The sequence below is a fragment of the Carcharodon carcharias genome, chromosome 17 (assembly GCF_017639515.1).
Source record: "Carcharodon carcharias isolate sCarCar2 chromosome 17, sCarCar2.pri, whole genome shotgun sequence".
Lineage (NCBI taxonomy): Eukaryota > Metazoa > Chordata > Chondrichthyes > Lamniformes > Lamnidae > Carcharodon > Carcharodon carcharias.
The window spans coordinates 1,469,665-1,490,834 of record NC_054483.1 but is presented as its reverse complement, the minus strand read 5'-3'; positions in this window follow the sequence as shown (position 1 = coordinate 1,490,834).

Here is a 21,170-nt window from a genome sequence, read left to right as displayed (position 1 = left end):
TAGATAAGACTGTTGTTTCAATGTCAATCCTAACAAACAAAAACACCTGGAAAAACTCAGCAGGTCTGACAGCATCTGCAGAGAGGAACACAGTTAACATTTCGAGTCCGTATGACTCTTTAACAGAACTAAGGAAAAATAGAAAAGAGGTGAAATATAAGCTGGTTTAAGAGAGGGTGGGACAGGTAGAGCTGGTTAGAGGGCTAGTGATAGGTGGAGATAACCAAAAGATGTCATAGACAAAAGGACAAAGAGTCGTTGAAGGTGGTGATATTATCTAAGGAATTTGCTAATAGGTGCCATTAAGGGTAGAAAGCAGGGCGAGCAAGGTACAGATAGCCTTAGTGGGGGTGGAGTGGGGGGAAGGGATTGAAATAGGCTAAAAGGTAGAGCTAAAACAATGGATGGAAATACATTTAAAAATAATGGAAATAGGTGGGAAAAGAAAAATCTAAATAAATTATTGAAAAAAGGGAGATTGGAAATGGGGTGGGGATGGAGGGGAGAGCTCATGATCTACAATTGTTGAACTCAGTCCAGAAGGCTGTAAAGTGCCTAGTCAGAAGATGAGGTGCTGTTCCTCCAGTTTGTGTTGAGCTTCACTGAAACAATGCAGCAGGCCAAGGACGGACATGTGGGTATGAGATTAGGGTGGAATGTTGAAATGGCAAGGGACAGGGAAGTCTGGGTAATGCTTGCGGACACACCGAAGGTGTTCTGCAAAGCGGGCACCCAGTCTTTGTTTGGTCTCTCCAATGTCATGGAAACCGCATTGGGAGCAGCGAATGCAGTAGACTAAATGGAGGGAAGTGCAAGTGAAATGTTGCTTCACTTGAAAGGAGTGTTTGGGCCATTGGATGGTGAGTAGAGGGGAAGTAAAGGGGCAGGTGTTGCACCTTCTGCAGTTGCATGGGAAGGTGCGGTGGGAGGTGGTTGAGGTGTAAGGGGCATTGGAGGAGTGGACCAGGGTGTCCCTGAGTGAATGATCCCTGCGGAATGCCACCAGGGGGGTAAAGGGAAGATGTGTTTGGTGGTGGCATCATGCTGGAGTTGGTGGAAATGGCGGAGGATGATCCTTTGAATGCGGAGGCTGGTGGGGTGATAATTGAGGACAAGGGGGACCCTATCATGGTTCTGGGAGGGAGAGGAAGGTGTGAGGGCGGATGTGCGGGAGATGGGCCAGACACAGTTGAGGGCCCTGTCAACCACCGTGGGTGGAAAACCTTGGTTAAGGAAGAAGGAGGACATGTCAGAGGAACTGTTTTGGAAAGTGGCATCATCAGAACAGATGCGACGGAGGCGAAGGAACTGAGAGAATGGGATGGAGTCCTTACAGGAAGCGGGGTGTGAGGAGCTGTAGTCGAGGTAGCTATGGGAGTTGGCAGGCTTGTAATGAATAGAGGTGGACCAGAAATTGAGACAGAGAGGTCATGGAAGGGAAGTGTCAGCGATGGAACATGTGAAAAAGATGGAGGGGTGGAAATTGGAAGCAAAATCAATAAATTTTTCCAGGTCCAGACGAGAGCATGAAGCAGCACCGAAGCAATCATTGACGTACCGGAGAAAGAGTTGTGGGAGGGGACCGGAGTAGGACTGGTACAAGGAATGTTCCACATATCCCACAAAGAGACAGGCATAACTGGGACCCATGTGGGTACCCATAGCCACACCCTTTATTTGGAGGAAGTGAGAGGAGTTTAAGGAGAAATTGTTCCGTGAGAGAACAAATTTAGCCAGATGGAGGACAGTAGTGGTGGGTGGGGATTGTTCTGGCCTCTGTTTGAGGCAGAAGCAGAAAGCCATCAGTCCATCCTGGTGGGGGATGGAGGTGTAGAGGGATTGGACGTCTATGGTGAAGAGGAGGCGGTTGGGGCCAGGGAACTGGAAATTGTTGATATGATGTAGGGTGTCAGAGGAATCACGGATATAGGTGGGAAGGGACTGAACAAGTGGAGAGGGAATGGAGTCAAAATAGCAAGAAATGAGTTCCGTGGGGCAGGAACAGGCTGACACGATCGGTCTGCAGGGACAGTCCTGTTTGTGGATTTTGTGTAGGAGGTAGAAGCGGGCCATCCGAGGTTGTGTGACTATGAGGTTGGAAGCTGTGGAAGGAAGATCTCCAAAGGAGATGAGATCAGTAACAGTCCTGGAAACAATGGCTTGATGTTTAGTGGTGGGGTCATGGTCCAGGGGCGCTCAGCCTCTGTGAGGTGGAGGTCCGTGCACCAGACAACAACAGCACCACCCTTGTCAGCAGGTTTAATAACAATGTCAGGGTTGGACCTGAGAGAACGGAGTGCAGCAAGTGCAGAGAGAGACAGGTTAGAGTGGGTGAGAGGAGCAGAGAAATTGAGACGATTAATGTCACGCTGACAGTTCTCAATGAAAAGATCAAGAGAAGGCAAGAATCCAGAGGGAGGGGTCCAGGTGGAGGGAGAATATTGGAGGCGGGTAAAAGGATCCATTGAACGGGGAGAAGACGCCTGCCAAAGAAATGAGCCCGGAGATGAAGGCGGCGGAAGAAGAGTTCAGCATTGTTCCGAGACCAAAATTCATTGAGATGAGGGTGCAAGAGTATGAAACTAAGTCCTTTGCTGAGCACTGAACGTTCAGCATCGGAGGGGTGAAGGTCAGTGTTGAATACAAGTCTGGGGCTGGGGATTGGAAGACAGGATGGGGATGGAGGGACAGGCAGGGTCCTGGATGGGCGTTGGTGTCGATGAGTTGTTGGAGCTTGCGTTCCTTTGCACCTGAAAGAAAGAGACAAAGTTTCTTGTTGAGGCATCGGATGGGATGAAGAATAAAATGAAACTGGGGTCGCGGGCAGCTTAGAAATAGGGAGCGGCGGTGCTGCCGGAGGGAGAGGTCAAGTGTGTTCATAGGGTGGCGCATGGCACTGAGTGTGGATCTCAGGATGTAACGGGAACAGCAGTCCGAGGAGTGTTGTATGCCCCGGAGATACCTGTAATCCTAGATGGGTTCAAAACATGAGGGATGGACCTTCAGTTGAAATCCACGTGGGGTAAGTCGGAGACGGAGACAGTCACTGAGGAAGGAAATATGTCTGTGAATGCGAGTTTTAGTAAACACCTTGTCAAACACCAGGAGAGAAATGGAAATCAACAGGTGAACAAGGCAAGAGAGAGAGACGGAAATCCTGTCAGAGAGAAGAGCAATACTTCTTGAAGGTAGGCATTACTTGAAGAGAAGTGGCAGTCAATTAAACTCTAAGATAAAAGCAAAAAACTGCGGATACTGGAAATCCAAAACAAAAACAAAAATACCTGGAAAAACTGACAGCATCTGCGGAGAGGAACACAGTTAACGTTTCAAGTCCGTATGACTCTTCAATAGAACGAAGGGAAAATAGAAAAGAGGTGAAATATAAGCTGGTTTAAGGGGAGGTGGGTGGGACAAGAGAGCTGGATAAAGGGCCAGTGATAGGTGGAGATAAACAAAAGATGTCACAGACAAAAGGACAAAGAGGTGTTGAACATGGTGATATTATCTAAGGAATGTGCTAATAGGTGACATTAAGGGCAGAAAGCAGGACAAGCAAGGTACAGATAGCCCTAGTGGGGGTGGGGTGGGGAGAAGGGATCGAAATAGGCTAAAAGGTAGAGATAAAACAATGGATGGAAATACATTTAAAAATAATGGAAATAGGTGAGAACAGAAAAATCTATATAAATTATTGGAAAAAAAGAGGGGGGTCGGAAAGGGGATGGGGATGGAGGAGAGCGTTCATGATCTAAAATTGTTGAACTCAATATTCAGTCTGAAAGGCTGTAAAGTGCCTAGTCGGAAGATGAGGTGCTGTTCCTCCAGTTTGCGTTGAGCTTCACTGGAACAATGCAGCATGCCAAGGACGGACATGTGGGCATGAGAGCAGGGTGGAGTGTTGAAATGGCACGTGACAGGGAGGTCTGGGTCATGCTTGCGGACAGACCAAAGGTGTTCCGAAGGTGAAGCGCTCCTAACTTGTCTGCTTCACGTCTAAACCTATGAATTTAAAGTCCCCTGAAGCCTGGCTTCCGACCTGGAAATCCTTCTTTATCTTCTCGATTACCCATTGTTCAGATTCTACAGAGCCTCCCCACAGGAAATCATCAACTTGCATGATAAGGATTCCAGCTGGTTTCTTCTTCTGGTACCAGTAGAAACATGCCTTTCGTCTGCCTTTAACTGATTACGACCTGTTTTCAACATTACAGGACTCAGAAAAATACCAAACTCTTCATGCATCATTCACCACATAAATACACTTGTTCAATTTTCATAGCTTTCCTTCTACATCCCCGGCTTCTTTGGGTGGTTTCAAAAATACTTCCCTTTGAAACTTCTCCCCCAGTAAAAACGCAGCCTTTATATCAATCGATTTGCACTCCCAGGAATAGGATGCCAAAATAGCTAAAAAAATCTTCAACCTCACTTTCCCCACAGTAGGCGAGTCCACTCTGACATCCTGATCTCCTCGTCTCTCTTCAAAGCCTCAGGCTACTATTCTCACTTTGACCTTATGTGTGCCATCTGGGAGTAACGTTTCTGTACAGATCCATCTGTGAGATAAAGCTGGCTGTCCTGTCAGGTATTTCAGAATATTTCAGAATTCCCAAATTCCTTCCAACTCTCTAACTCTTTCCGCTTGGCTTCCTTCATCACATTATTTTCCAATTTATTAGCAGATACTAGAATCGGTCATAAGGACTTCTACTTCTATTGAGATTGCGAGCTTGCTCCCCAGTCCTCATTGTTAAGCTACAGCCACTACTCACATTCCTCTAGGCTGCTGCTATATGACCGTTCTGTGATGCGAGCAGAACTCCGTTCACAAGTCCATGATTTTTTTCTAGTGTCACGGCCCCTTTCAGGTCCACTGGCAGAACTCATACTGCCCTTTCTGGGTTTCCACATCTTTACCTCGGTTTGCCAATCGATAAGCCTTGTCTCCTGTCCTTCATCGTGCACGTTTAGCCAATGTTTGTATTTAACAGTGGCCTTTCCTGCTCTCCCTGTGATGGTGGCACCCTCCACACACTGGTCTCTTTGGGCATGTATGTTACCTTTGTTCCTACTTTGGGTCGTTGCCCTTTTGGACAAATAGCGTTGTGCTCTACCTCAGTATTACTTTGTTCATAGTCAGGCAAACCTGTATCTGCTGTCGTCTGCTCCTCATAACTACCCAGTTATGAAGTGCATGGTGCCTCCTCATGTTCAGAACCTGTACAAGGTACAGTCAGTACCAATTAACCATGAAGAATGTACCCTAAATGTTTGATTGCCGTGTTGCACAATTACTACTTTCCCATCACTCCCTATTGCCTTGCCTGGTCCTTTCCACTTTTTCTGGCCTTCCCTTTCTAAATATTCCATGTCTCCTTGTCTAAGCTGTATTCCCAATGATCTTATGCGGTGCCGTAGGGCCTGCCGAATTTTCTCCGAAACCTCAGCTTTCATGAAAGCTTTTCTGCCTGAATGCAAAGTGTTCAGATGAGCAGAAAAGGTGGAGCTAATGCTAGTCCCTTCGAGAGCAGGGGGAGCATCTGACAACACCGAAGGTAACTTTGGATTTCTTCCGTACACCAACTGATAGGGACTGTACCACCCAATCATGCACCACCCCTTTTAATGCCCTTTGCAATTTACAACCTGGTTGATCAGCTAATATTTTATGTAACATGTCATCTATTACCACATGGTTTCTTTCACAAAGACCATGACCAAACAGGCTCTCAGCTGCAGTGTGCATAACTATGATGTCTAAATGTTCACACATATCTCGAAATTCCTCACTGGTGAATTTCTCACCATTATCTATGAGGAACTTCATTGGTGTTCCGAATCCTGTTCCTATCTAATTCTTCATGACCTTATGACAATGGTCCTTTTGTCTTTACTATGTATCACAGTAGATAGGCCAAATCTGGTTGCCTTATGTATGAAGTGTGGTGAAAAAATACCTTCTATTCTTGTCCCAAATTTTCAAGTCTATTGCCTCTGCATCATTAAACTCCCTGGTTGTAGAAAACTCACAACAGGATTCAGTGGTATCTTGCGATATTGAAGGCAAATTTCACACTGAGCAGTGATCTGTTCAATAAGGTCATCATGTCCTTTCTCGACCACTCCCACATCTCGAAGTAGAGTCTCCAGTTTCTGTGGCGCCGGGTGTGCAGGCCCCGGGTGTACAAACTGTCTATCTCATTTCCAAATGATCTTCTTTTTGTCACCAAATTCTTATTTTCAGCAGTTAACAAAACTTCATGAACTTTTTGATGAGGAATCTTTGGCTTCATTTGTGGCAAGCAGCAAAGGCCTGACCGAGTGAAATATAGATCCACATGTTTTCCAAACACAACTCCTGTCTCATTCTTCATGTCTACACCATCTGAGACATCTTCCTCACTGAGCGACTCAACAATAGCTGTATCTCGCTCAAAGCCACACCAGTACTGATAAACAGATTGATTCCTGCTCTCTTACAAGGGAAGACCACCCATTTGGAGGATGTTATTGTATTGTCATCGCCGAACTTAAAGCAGGTAGAGCTTTTATCCTTGACCTTCCGCCGCTCTGCATTATCAAGAGACTCCAGATAGCAGTCAAGCCAGTCCATGCTGCACACCATAGAAGTGCAGCCACTGTCCAGAACTGCACAGTTGAAGGAATTTACCATCAAGATGCTCATTAGCGGATTTCAAACTCTCCACCGAAAACATCGATTAACAATACCCTGTGCATTTTTTGGGTTTAAATGCCTTCAGTCACCGTCCCAGACAGGCTTTTTATCCCAACTCTTAAAAAATTGACTAAGGTTACAACCATTTTCAGACCCCTTGTCACTAACCCAATCTTTGTGTTCGAAGCTTCACTTAATATTTGGTCAACCTCGAAATTCAGCCACTATTGAATCTTCTATCCTTTGTTTGACAGCATACTTGTTCACATTTGCTAAGAAAGTGGCAGAGAAAGACTGTTTCCCCAGAAATCTTTTCAGGACAGCAGCCATTTGATCCAAGAGAGGTTCTTTCCCCCAGAATTCAACCCCTGTTTGTAACTTTTTCGAGTACAAACCCATTTCCATCTGTTTCAGATGAAGTTACATTGTTTGCTATTGTGAAATTTGAACTCTTGATAATCTTTTAAATGAAAACCAAATCAACAAAATTGGGATAAATCAGGCACAGCCCCTAATTCAGGTCAGCTGTAAAACCAAGAACAAAGTTTAAAGGAAACTTACAAACTTTAAATCAAAATGTGATTAAAGGGGTCAACAAAACACCCCAGTCCCCGCGGTGCCCACCGAGCACGGAAGGCCTCGAGAGTGCCAGCAGACACCGCGTGCTCCTTCTCCAGGGACATCCGGCAGCAAACGTAGCCACGGAAGAGGGACAAACAATCGGGCGGGACTCCCCCGTCAATCACCCGCTGCCTGGACCTGTTAATGGCCAACTTGGCCAGGCCCAGGAGCAGGTTCACGAGGAGGTCCTCCTCCTTCCCGACCCCCTTCCGCACCGGGTGCCCATAGATCAGGAGCGTGGGGCTGAAGTGCAAACAAAACATCAATAAAAGGTTTTTCAAATAACTAAAAAGGGAGTGCAGCCTACAACACCCTATGTATACATGGTCCACGGACTCCACAAGACCGCAAAAAGGGATGTGTCCTGAGAGTCCGTGAACCTATGCATCCTCTTATTATAAGGGACTGCTGCATGCAACACCCTCCAACCCAGGTCCCCGATAGAAAGGGGGAGGACACCTCCGTAGAGGGCCTCCCATCGGGGGCCTCCGCCGCCGGACGGCAACAAGGCACGCCAGGGCGTGTCCGGTCGACGGACAAGGGCGAGAAAATGGAAGGTGTGCAGCAGCAGTCCGTACAAAAAGCCCCTCTTTGCCGTGCCAAAAGGCACAGAGGGCATGTCCCCGAGGCGGCTCATATTGCGGGGCACCAGCACCCGAGGGAGGGTTCGGGGCTTGGGGCCAATGTGGAATTCCGTCCAAACAGGGGAACGCTCAGACGGAAGACCACCGCGCACCTGGGCCACCTCAAGACCCAAAATAACGTCGGGTCCGAGCACGACCGTTCTCAGGTCTTGGATGGCATCGGATGCGACCCGGACACTCACAGACGCGCGTCTCGCCAACTCCTGCGGGAGCATCCAGCCCAGTCCTCCGCCACCCAGCACGTCCCCGATCCTGGTCACCCCTGCGGCCACAGCCCTCCTCTCCGCCAACCACTGAAAAGGACGGAGGGGCGGATTCCTGAGCAGCGGCTCTCTGACGATAGCCGCTACTCCTGACGGGGGAGAGCTGCGTCGCGAGGCGACCACTTTCCAGACTTTGATCAGGTCCTGGTAAAAGACGGGCAACGCCTGCAAGGAGCCACCGAGGCCCAGCTGTTCTATAAACAGGAGCTGCACGTCATAATTCAGGCCGTGCACCTGACGGAAGAAATACGTCATCAGGGCACACCATCTAGGAGGAGGCTCGACGTAGAGGTATCGCTACAGGGTCTGAAGGCGGAAAGTCGCCACCTGTGTGCGTAGGCACACTAGCGCCTGACCACCCTCCCTAAGCGGGAGACTCAGAACCTATGCAGCGACCCAGTGCAATCTTTTGTCCCAGAAGAAGTCGACTAACAATCTCTGGATTCTTGTGACAAAGTCCGGGGGAGGGGTCAAAGTGACCAGCCGATACCACAACATGGCGGCGATCAGCTGGTTTATGACCAGAACACGAACTCGGTAAGATAGCACTCGGAGCAGTCCTGTCCAGCGCCGCAGGCGAGCGGTGACTTTCGTCTCCAGTTCCTGCCAGTTTGCCGGCCAGGATTCCTCAGCGGGGCAGAGATGGACCCCCAGGTAGAGGAGGCTGGTCCTGCTCCAGGTGAAAGGCCTGAGCTCCTCGGGTAGGGGATCCATCTGCCACTGACCGACCAGGAGTCCAGAACATTTACCCCAGTTGATCCTGGCAGAAGAAGCGGCAGAGTAGACCTCCTGGCACTCGCGCATCCTCCGCAGGTCAGCCGGGTCACTAAACATAAGGAGCACGTCATCGGCGTAAGCCGAAAGGACCACCCCGATGCCCGGCCCGCGCAGAACCAATCCCGACAACCTCCTCCGCAAGAGGCGCAGGAAAGGCTCCACGCAAATAGAATACAACTGGCCAGACAGGGGGCAGCCCTGACGTACCCCTCTCCCAAAGCGAAGGGGCGCCGTCAGGGACCCGTTAACCTTCACTAGACACTCCGCGGCGGTGTACAGAAGTCGGATCCGGGCGACAAAATGCGTCCCGAACCCGAAAGCTCGCAGAGTTCCGAGTAAGTATTCGTGATCCATCCTGTCGAACGCCTTCTCCTGATCGAGAGACAGGAAGGCGCTCGACAGATCAGCCCTCTGGGAATGGTGGATGATGTCCCGGACCAGATGGATGTTATTATAAATGGTTCGGTCCGGGACGGTGTAGGACTGGTCAGGGTGGATCATGTGGTCCAGCACGGTGCCGAGCCGAGAAGACATGGTTCGGGCGAAGATTTTGTAGTCCGTGCTGAGGAGGGAGACCGGGCGCCAGTTTTTAAGAAGGCGGAGATCCCCCTTCTTCTGCAGCAGGGCAATCACGGCCCTGCGCCACGAAAGGGTCATCTCCCCGGTAGCAATGCTCTCCCCCAGGACCCCCGCGAAGTCGCTCCCCAAGACGTCCCAGAACGCCCTGAAGAACTCCACGGTCAGCCCGTCTAGTCCCGGGGTTTTGCCCCTAGAAAGACCGTCGAGTGCGCCGGTCAGCTCCCTCAGACTTATAGGGGAGTCGAGCTTTCCGGCGCACTCCGGGCCGACCTGCGGCAGGTCCTCCCACAAAACTCTGCAAGCTTCCTCACTGGACGGATCCGGAGAGAACAGGGCAGTGTAGTAATCTCGGGCAATGGCCCTGATGCCCTCCGGATCCGAGACAAGGGATCCGTCGTCGGCCAGCAGCGTAAAGAGCTGCTTACGGACCCCGTGCCTTTTTTCCAGTGAGTAGAAGAAGGGAGAGCCACGGTCCATCTCCTTAAGGAAACAGATCCGCGACCTCACGAACGCGCCCCGAGACCCGACCAGTTGCAGGTCCCGCAGCGCGCCCTTCTTCTCATCGTACACCGACCGCAGGGCCGGGTCCGCGTCGGGCTGACGGAGACGTGCCTCCAGGTCGAGCACCTCCTTCTCCAACTCCTCGACCCTGGATTTGCGTCTCTTTGTCGACCCCTTCGTGTACTCTTGACAGAAAACTCGGACGTGAGTCTTGCCCACGTCCCACCATAGCCTCAAGGAGGGGAAGCCTCCCCGCTTCCTTCTCCAGCCGGCCCAGAAGCGACGGAACGAGTCCAGGAACCGCTGGTCTTCCAACAACAGGTTATTAAAATGCCAGTACGCGGACCCCGTCCGAGCGCAGAACGAAGTGAGCTCCGCCCACACCAGACGGTGGTCCGTGCACGGAACCTGCTGTATAGAAGCAGCCGGAACGCAGGACACGTACGCCTTCGAAACGTAAAGGCGGTCGAGTCTGGACGCTCCGACTCCAGGTGACACAAAGGTGAACACGCTGGAGTCAGGATGGAGATTTCGCCAGACGTCCACTAAGTCGAAGGACCTGACCAGGTCCCGCAACTTACTCACACCTTGCGTGCAGTGCGGGGTACCGTGACGGTCCTGGACCCCGAGGGTGCAATTGAAATCCCCCCCGAGGACGATGCACTCGCCAGCGTCGATGGAGCCGAGATGAGTGGACACTTCTTCAAAGAAGCTCGCTTGCTGCTGCGTGCCCAGGGGAGCGTACACATTCACAAAGTGAAGCACCGCCCCCCCCAGACGCACAGTCAGGTGCAGCAACCGGCCTGGCACCGGCTCCTTGACCCCCAAGATCTCCGGCTGAAAATGCGGGGCCAACAAGATAGCCACCCCGCCAGAATTGGAGGCTAGGTGACTCATGTAGACCCCCCCTCGCCACTCCAGGAGCCACGTGGCTTCGTCTCCCGGAACGGTATGGGTTTCTTGCAGGAAGCACAACGCATACTTCCCGTCCCTGAGGACCAAGAAGTTCTGGAACCTGCGCTGTGCGGCCCTGCTGCCGCGGATGTTGAGGCTGGCTATAGTCGTCTTCATTGTCAAAGGTACATCAAACCTTCACCTTAAGTCATTAAAAAGAAGAAGAGGACTTTTTAGTCCTTCCTCTCCTTCAGGAGCCCAGCGAGAAACGTTTGGACCCTCCGCCGCGCGTTCCTATCCAACTCAGGAGACTTGAGAGCCTCGCGAGTGGACCCGAACACCAGCGGAAAAGAATGCCACCGGTCCAAGGCCAACTGAACCCTGTCTCGGCGACCGCGATGACTCGCCAAAAAGTCCCGGAGTTCCCTTGGGGGGATGAGGGGGGAGTCAGTGGAGGGCACCAGGGGATCCACCACCTCGCTTGAGAGCGACTCAGCGTAATCTCCAGCGCTCACCACGGACACCCCGTCCTCCTCCAGGTCGTCGCCTCCAGCTTCCGACCCCTCCCCCGCATTGAGTACGGGGGCTGATTCGGAGCTGCCAGCTGGCCCCACCTGTACCTCGATCCCACCCCCAGGATCAAGGCCAGAGGGGTCCTCTCTGGTCTCCTCTAAAGGTTTTGGGTCAGAGGACAGCGGCAGTTCTGATGCCCGCTCTCCTCCCGGCACCGGGTCGTCCGGGGAGCTCAGGACAAGCTCCTGACCTAAACATAGGACGCCCGGTGCTAAGGTTTGGGAGGGAGCGGGAAGGCCTTCCTTTTCGCTGCCACCCAATGACCCGTTAACATTTGTTAAATTTTGAAAGCTACAGTCCCCCGACGAGCCAGAAGGTACCTCGGGGGTATCGAGGGTTCCTGAGTCGGGCACCACCTCAAGGGAGGTGCCTTCAGTGACCCCCGAGGGGCCCTGTTCAGGGGACTGCAGCAGGTTGACGGGGGTAACAGTGGTGGGAGTCGGTGCAGGGGTTTTGAGTTCCCCCAGAGGACAGGGCGAGATTTTACTTGATGGAGACGCCACCACCTCTTCATCGGGGGAAGGGACACACCCAACTTCTTCAGTTTGGGCATCACCCACCTCCTCCTCCGAAGCGTGACGTCTCTTCCGGGTCAGGCTGGGGGCTAGGGAGACCTCCATTTCCGAGGCCCCCTCCTCCTTGTCCAGCCCTCCCGGACACTCCACCCTCTGGGTTTTGGGCGTTAGATTCCCCGGCTCGGGGTCCCGCGTCTTTTCCCCGCCGGCCCAGGGAGCACGCGCAGGGACGACGCCGGGCCCAGCACTCGGCGCCTTAGCACCCACGGGCCCGGGAGCACACGCGGACACGACGCCGGGGCCGGATGATGTCTTTTCCCCCGAGCCGGTGCTTGCAGGTGTTTGAGGGTTTTGGGGCGTTTCAGGGGCCGCCTCCAGGTTGCGGGTCTTCCTCCGCGCCTTCTTACGGCGCGGGGGCTCTCCCCCCACCTCACCGGCAGCCGAGATGGCAGTGGCCGCCGGCGTCGCTTCCCCTTGCGGGGAGGGAGATGGAGTGGTGGCGGGGGGAGGAGGGGCGGTGCCAGCCGTGGCCGCTTGGGTGGGGCTCGTGGCCTTGGAGGGTGGGCAGTTCTTCCTCACGTGCCCCGCCTCCTTACAAGCATGGCACCGCACGCCCTCCACGGTCCAGAAGACCCGATAGGCGGTCCCCTCAAAATTGATAATGAAGGCCCCCTCCAGGCACTCCTCCTGGGCCAAGCGGACAAATACCTGGCGCCGGAAGGAGTACACATGGCGGAGGGCCGAGTCTTTGAGGCCGAGCGGGATTGGCGCAACCCCCGACCTGACCTCCCCCAATTTATTAAGGTGGGGGAGGAGGAGCTCACTGGATAGAATAGGCGGGACGTTCGAAATAATAATTCTCTGGGCGGTGGCCTCAAGGGGGTCCACCGCCAGAAAAGTCCCGCCCACAGTGAGTCCTTTTTGCAGGGCGAGGTGCACCGCCCGCTCGGACCTCAAGAAGAATATGGCCTTACCATACATTTTAGAGGCCGCGACAATGGCTGAGGGGCCGACGACCCCAGCCATAGCCTTTACGCAGGCCTCTATTGTCATTTCAGGGTGAGCATAGCTCTTTACCCCAAGGGCCCTGGTGAGGAGGCGGAATGGTGACAGGGCAGCGGGAGCAGCTGGAGCCGCAGAAGCAGCCACCCCCGCATAGGTTTTCTTTTTTTGAGGCCCTGCCACCGGTGACAAAATCGCCTCCACATTAGCCCTCGAGGGCCCGGCCACAGGCGATGGTGAATTGGCCTTAGGGCCAGAGCCACGCCCACCCCGGGAAGGATTGGCCATTTTGTTTTTTTCTTTTTATATATTTTTTTTATATATATAGGGAGGAAAGGGGGTGGGGGAGAGAGGTAGAAACAACCTCCCCTCTTTTAGGCAGGAGAGGAGAGGAGGGAGAGGAGTAAAAGACAGGGAGGCACAGGAGGGAAAGAGATAAATGTCCAGGTGGGTGTCCTCGATGGTGGATGGACGGTGGGTGGGGGCCTGATGTTCTTCAGGCAGGGGGAGGCGATGTCTTCACCAGCTATTGCTGGCCTTACCGGGGAAAAGGGCTGGATTGGGGGGAGGGGTGGCAGAAAGATGGTTTCAGCACACACACACACCCTCCCTCTCTTCCTTCCCCAACTCCTCTGGCAGTCTTCTTGCCTCCCCCTACAAAACACAGTCCTTAATTGCCCCCACCTTAAACAAAAACACACAGTTCAGACACCCACCTAGGATGTTGTTTTTCAACTCAGTCCTGGCCTCCTGGCCTTCCTGTCCTGTAGCAACAGCAGCAACTGTTCTCTTCTCTCCTTCTCTCTCCTTTGGCACCACAGGGGCAAGGCAGCAGCAGCAGCAGCACTGGAGGAGCAGCAGCACACAGCAGAAGCAACAACCCCAAAGGCAGCAGCAGAAACAGTTGAAACACTGAGGAGCAGCAACACCAACACCACACACCTTCTCTCCTCAGTATCAGGAAACAAACTGAATCCACAATTACCTCCACGAGATCGTTAAGAAAATGAACTCTTGATAATCTTTTTAAATGAGTATAAGCCCATTTCCATCTGTTTCAGATGAAGTTACATTGTTTCATAGTTTGCCATTGTGAGAATTGAACTCTTGATCTGGGGTTTACAAACCCAGTACCATAACCAGTTGGCTATTTAGGCCAAGCTTCAACCGCTGTTTGTACTAAAAGACCATCAACATAAGAAATGCGAGCACAGTCCAGTAATTTAAATGCCAATACAAAGTGTTCCAATTGGATCTTATTATTCCTTTTTGATGGGATAATCAACGCCCATCGCCTGTTGAACTAGCAATTATTTTTAACAAGGTGATTTCCATATTAACAGGACAGTCTCTACTCTCTCACTCCTAACTTGGAACCCCAGTTGTGTCTCGTTTCTCTCATTCCTGACTTTACACCCCAGGACTGTCGCTATTCTCTCGCTCCTGGCTTTAAGTCTTAGGAGTGTGTCTACTCTCTCACTCCTGACTTTAAACCCCAGAACTCTCTCTAATCACTCACTCCTGTCTGTAAACCCCAGGACTCTCTCTACTCTATCACTCCTGATGTAAGCTCCAGGACTGTATCAACTCTCTCTCTCCTGCTGTAAATCCCAGGGCTGTCTTGACTCTCTCATTCCTGACCGTAAACCCCAGGAATGTCACTACACTCCCACTCCCGATGTAAGCCCCAGGACTGTCTCGACTCTTTCACTGCTGCCTAAATTCCCCAGGACTGTATCTGTTCTTTCACTCCTGGCTATAAACCCCAGGACTCTCTCTACTCTTCCACTCCTGGCTGTAAACCCCAGGACTGTCTTTACTCTCCAACTCCTGGCTGTGAACCCAAGGACTGTCTCTGCTCTTTCACCCCTGGCTGTGAGACCCAGGAATGTCTCTATTCTTTCACCCCTGCTGTGAGAACCTGGACTATCTCTACTCTCCCACTCTTGGCTGTAAACTCCAGTTCTCTCTCTGCTCTCTCACTCCTGTCTGCGAGCCCCAGGACATGTTATTCACAATAACTGTATGTGTTGGAAGGATTATTCGCCGCTGGTCTTTTGGTTCAATCTGGTTTATTTTTAAGACAACTCCTCAGTGCTACTGACTTCCAAATAGCTTCCACACGGCATTCCAGCTGTATCTTTTTATACCATTTCCATGGGATAAACGAAGCTCATCACCTGTTTAACTAGCAATTGATTCTAACAAGGTGATTGCCATATTGACAGATTCTCCTCTTTTCTAATCGAAGTAAAGCTTTAAGAAAATTTTTTTTTAACAAACAAAAGGAAATAATGTCAGGTATTTCAACGTCTATAATTCCCAAAAATCTAGATATATATCAAAAAAATTATTGCATTATGAACAAAGACATGCCTCTTCCAAAACATTTAATAATTTCTTAGAGAAGCCCCTACCTCTCATAAAACAATCTCATAGTTGGTGACTTGTGTCAACCCATTGTATCTTCGAGATGTCTCTTCTCTCTAACATTTCTTTTATGTTGGCTAGGTCTATTCTTAGCCTTTTCTCAGTGACACTTTTCATGGAATAAACATTGTCCCAAAGAGACCAGTTATCAACATTACATTCCATGGGTAAACTTTTCCCACATTGCCCCGTATATAATAATTCTGTCAGTATATTGGATAAGTAAACAGCCATATCTAATGCTTCTACCAAGGTCAGCGTTTCAGCAGCTAAGGTGCTTTCCACTACCCTTTTTATTTTCTTGGACTCCAAAGCCAGTGGGAAACATTTATCATTCTATCCCACCAAGAATATGATAAACCCTGCTGTGCTAGAGGACCAATCTGGAAGATTGGCATATGAAGCATCGCTAAAAATGACCAACCTCATAACTTCTGGATCACCCAAGGCTGGAAACATGAGCACATAGCTCTCAGAATTTAATTTTTTTAAGTGTTTTATTGGCTCTCAGAACGTACTCAACTGCTGCATGTTTCATCATGTTACTCTGCTCCAACACATCATAACTAGCGTCAGACCTAGTCTGAGTGTGCAACCAGTTCAACTGCCCAATCGAGCTTCTCAACTGTTCCATTTCTTCCTTGGTAGCAGGATCCACTTTTTGTGAGGATCTACCACGAATTATTGGGATATAATTAACATTTTCTAGATAACATTGTTGATTCAATGTCACTCCTAACTTGTCTGCTTAATGTGTAAACCTATGTATTTAAAGGCCCCTGAAGCCTGCCCTCCGACCTGGAATTCCTTCTTTATCTTCTCGATTACCAATTGTTCAAATTCTACAGAGCCTCCTCACAGGAAATCATCAACATGCATGATAAAGATTCCAGCTAGTTTCTCCTTATAGTACCAGTAGCAACATGCCTTTTGTCTGACTTTAACTGAATGCAAAATCAAAAATGGCTGGAAAAACTCAGCAGGTCCGACAGCATCTGCGGAGAGGAATACAGTTAACGTTTCGAGTCCATTTGTTTTTAACTGAAAGCAACCTGTTTTCAACATGTCAGGCCTCACAGAATAATACCAAATTCCTGTGCATCATTCAACACATAAACACACTTGTTCAATTTGCATAGCTTTCCTTCTAAATCCCCGGCTTCTTTGGGTGGTTTCAAAAATACTTCCCTTTGAAACTTCTCCCCCTGTAAAAACGCAGCCTTTATGTCAATCGATTTGCACTCCCAGGAATAGGATGCCAAAATAGCTAAAAAAAATCTTCAAACTCACTTTCCCCACAGTAGGCGAGTCCACTCTGACATCCTGATCTCATTTCTCTTCAAAGTCTCAGGCTACTATTCTCAATTGGGCCTTATATATGCTGCCTGGGAGTACCGTTTCTGTACAGATCCATCTGTGAGGTAAAGCTGGCTGTCCTGTCAGGTATTTCAGAATATATCCCAAATTCCTTCCAACTTTTTAATTCTTTCCATTTGGCTTCCGTCATCTCATTTTCCAAATTATTAGCAGTTACTAGAATCTCTCGGTCATAATGACTTCTACTTCTATTGAGATTGCGAGCTTGCTCCCTAGTCCTTCTTGGTAAGCTACGACCTCTACTCACATTCCTCTCCCTTTCTGGACTGCTAAAATATGACCATTCTCACATGCGAGCAGAACTCCATTCACAAATCCATGATTTTTTTCTAGTGATTTAGCCACTGTTTGTATTTAACAGTGGCCTTTCCTTCTCTGCCACCATCCCTCCACACACTGGTCCCTTTTGGCTTGAATGTTACCTTTGTTCGTCCTTTGTGTTGTTGCCCTTTTGGATGAATAATGTTGCTCTCTACCTCAGTATTGTTTTGTTAATACTCAGGCAAACCTGTATCTGCTGTCGTCTGCTCCTCATAACTACACAGTTGTGAAGTGCATGGCGCCTCCTTGCGTTCTATGTCCTGTTCAGAACCTGTACAAGGTACAGTCAGTACCAATTAACCATGAAGAATGTACCCTAACTGTCTGATGCCGTATTGCACAATTACTACATTCCCGTCACTCCCTATTACTTTGTCAGGTCCCTTCCACTTTTTCTGGCCTTCTCTTTATAAATATACCATGTCTCCTTGTCTAAACTGTATTCCCGATGATCTTATGCGGTGCCGTAGGGCCTGCCGAATTTTCTCCAAAACCTCAGCTTTAATGAAAACTTTACTGCCTGAATGCAAAGTGTTCAGATGAGCAGGAAAGATGGAGCTAATGCTAGTCCATTCTAGAGCAGGAGGAGCATCTGACAACACCAAAGGTAACTTCGGATTTCTTCCGTACACCAACTGGTAGGGATTATACCCCAACCCCACCCGATCATTTGCAGAGAGTTCTATTCATGCACCGCCCATTCTAGCGCCCTTCGCAATTTACAACTTTGTTGATCAGCTAATATTTTATGTAACATGTCGTCTATTACTGCATGGTTTCCTTCACAAAGACCATGACCAAACAGGCTCTCAGCTGCAGTGTGCATAACTATGATGCTTAAATGTTCACACATATCTCAACAGTCCTCATTGGTGAATTTCCCACCATTATCTATAAGGAACTTCATTGGTGTTCCGAATCCTGTTCCTGTTTCTTCATGACCTTACTGACAATGGTCCTTTTGTCTTTACTACGTATCACCGTGGATAGGACAAATCTGATTGCCATATGTATTAAGTGTAGTGAAAAAATACCCTCTCCTTGTCTCCAGTTGCTGTGGCGCCGGGTGTGCAGGCCCCGGGTGTACAAACTGTCTATCTCATTTCCAAATTATTTTCTTTTTGTCACCAAATTCTTATTTTCAGCAGTTAACAAAACTTCATGAACTTTTAGATGAGAAATCTCTGGCTTCCTTTGTGGCAAGCAGTAAAGGCCTGACCGAGTGAAATATAGATCCACATGTTTTCCAAACACAACTCCTCTATCATTTTTCAATCTAGCACCATCTCAGTCTTCTTCATCGCAAATCGACTCAACAATAGCAGTATCTCGCTCAAAGCCGCACCAGTACTGATAAACAGATTGATTCCTGCTCTCTTACAAGGCAGGAATACCCATTTAGAGGATGTTATTGTATTGTCATCGCCGAACTTAAAGCAGGTAGAGCTTCCATCCTTGATCTTCTGCCGCTCTGCATTATCAAGAGACTCCAGATAGCAGTCAAGCCAGCCCATGCTGCACACCATAGAAGTGCAGCCACTGTCCAGAACTGCACACTTGAAGGAATTTACCATCGAGAGACTCATCACCGGATTCAAACTCTCAGTGATCAATACAATTCCATCATGGCAGTCACCATCATCATTTTCAGTTTCAGATCAATCCGTCCCTTGGGTCACTTCAAAAATGCGATTCCTTTGCTGTGGGCAGTTCATCACGTAATGATACTGGGCTTCACACCGAAAACATCAATTAACAATTCCCCGTGCATTTTTTGGGTTTAAATGCCTATGGTAACTGTCCCAGACAGGCTTTTTGTCCCAAATCTCAAACTGACTAGGGTTACAACCATTTGCAGACCCCTTGTCACTAACCCAATCTTTGTGTTGGAATCTTCACCTAATATTTGGTCGACCTCGAAATTCAGCCACCATTGAATCTTCTATCCTTTGTTTGACAGCATACTTGTTCACATTTGCTAAGAAAGTGGCAAAGACTGTTTCCCCAGAAATCTTTTTAGGGCAGCAGCCATTTGATCCAAGAGACATTAGTCGTCTCAATTTCTCTGCTCCTCTCACCCATTCTAACCTGTCTCTCTCTGAACTTACTGCACTCCATTCTCTCAGGTCCAACCCTGACATTGTCATCAAACCCGCTGACAAGGGTGGTGCTGTTGTTGTCTGGCGCACTGACCTCTACCTCGCGGAGGCTGAGCGTCAATTCGCAGACACTTCCTCCTACCTCTCCCTGGACCATGACCCCACCACTGAACATCAAGCCACTGTTTCCAGGACTGTCACTGACCTCATCTCCTCTAGGGATCTCCCTCTCACAGCTTCCAACCTGATAGTCGCCCAACCTCGGACGGCCCACTTCTATCTCCTACCCAAAATCCACAAACAGAACTGCCCCGGTAGACCGATCGTCTCAGCTTGCTCCTGCCCCACAGAACTCATTTCTCGTTATCTTGACTCCCTTCTCTCTCCCCTTGTCCAGTCCCTTCCCACCAACATCCGTGATTCCTCTGACACCTTATGTCACATCAACAATTTCCAGTTCCTTGGCCCCTACCGCTTCCTCTTCACCATGGATGTCCAATCCCTCTACACCTCCATCCCCCACCAGGATGGTCTGAGGGCCCTTAGCTTCTTCCTCGAACAGAAGCCCGAACAATCCCCATCCACCACTACTCTCCTCCATCTGGCTGAACTTGTTCTCACGCTGAACAATTTCTCCTTCAACTCCTCTCACTTCCTCCAAATAAAAGGTGTGGCTATGGGTACCCGCATGGGCCCCAGCTATGCCTGTCTCTTTATGGGGTATGTGGAACATTCCTTGTTGCAGTCCTACTCCGGCCCCCTTCCACAACTCTTTCTCCGGTACATCGATGATTACTTCGGTGCCGCTTCATGCTCTCGTCAGGACTTGGAAAAATTTATTAATTTTGCTTCCAATCTCCACCCCTCCATCATTTTCACGTGGTCCATCTCTGACACTTCCCTTCCCTTCCTTGACCTCTCTGTCTCAAACTCTGGTGATAGACTGTCCACCAATATCCATTACAAACCCACCGACTCCCACAGCTATCTCGACTACAGCTTCTCACACCCCGCTTCCTGTAAGGACTCCATCCCATTCTCTCAGTTCCTTCGCCTCCGTCGCATCTGTTCCGATGATGCTACATTCAAAAACAGTTCCTCTGACATGTCCTCCTTCTTCCTTAACCGAGGTTTTCCACCCACGGTCATTGACAGGGCCCTCAACCGTGTCCGGCCCATCTCCCGCGCATCCGCCCTCACGCCTTCTCCTCCCTCCCAGAAACATGATAGGGTCCCCCTTGTCCTCACTTATCACCCCACCAGCCTCCGCATTCAAAGGATCATCCTCCGCCATTTCCGCCAACTCCAGCATGATGCCACCACCAAACACATCTTCCCTTCAACCCCCTTATCGGCATTCCGTAGGGATCGCTCCCTCCGGGACACCCTGGTCCACTCCTCCATCACCCCCTACTCCTCAACTCCCTCCTATGGCACAACCCCATGCCCACGCAAAAGATGCAACACCTGCCCCTTCACTTCCTCTCTCCTCACCGTCCAAGGACCCAAACACTCCTTTCAAGTGAAGCAGCATTTCACTTGCATTTCCCCCAACTTAGTCTACTGCATTCGTTGCTCCCAATGTGGTCTCCTCTACATTGGAGAGACCAAACGTAAACTGGGCGACCGCTTTGCAGAACACCTGCGGTCTGTCCGCAAGAATGACCCAAACCTCCCTGTCGCTTGCCATTTTAACACTCCACCCTGCTCTCTTGCCCACATGTCTGTCCTTGGCTTGCTGCATTGTTCCAGTGAAGCCCAACGCAAACTGGAGGAACAACACCTCATCTTCCGACTAGGGACTTTACAGCCTTCCGGACTGAATATTGAATTCAACAACTTTAGGTCATGAGCTCCCTCCCCCATCCCCACCCCCTTTCTGTTTCCCCCTTCCT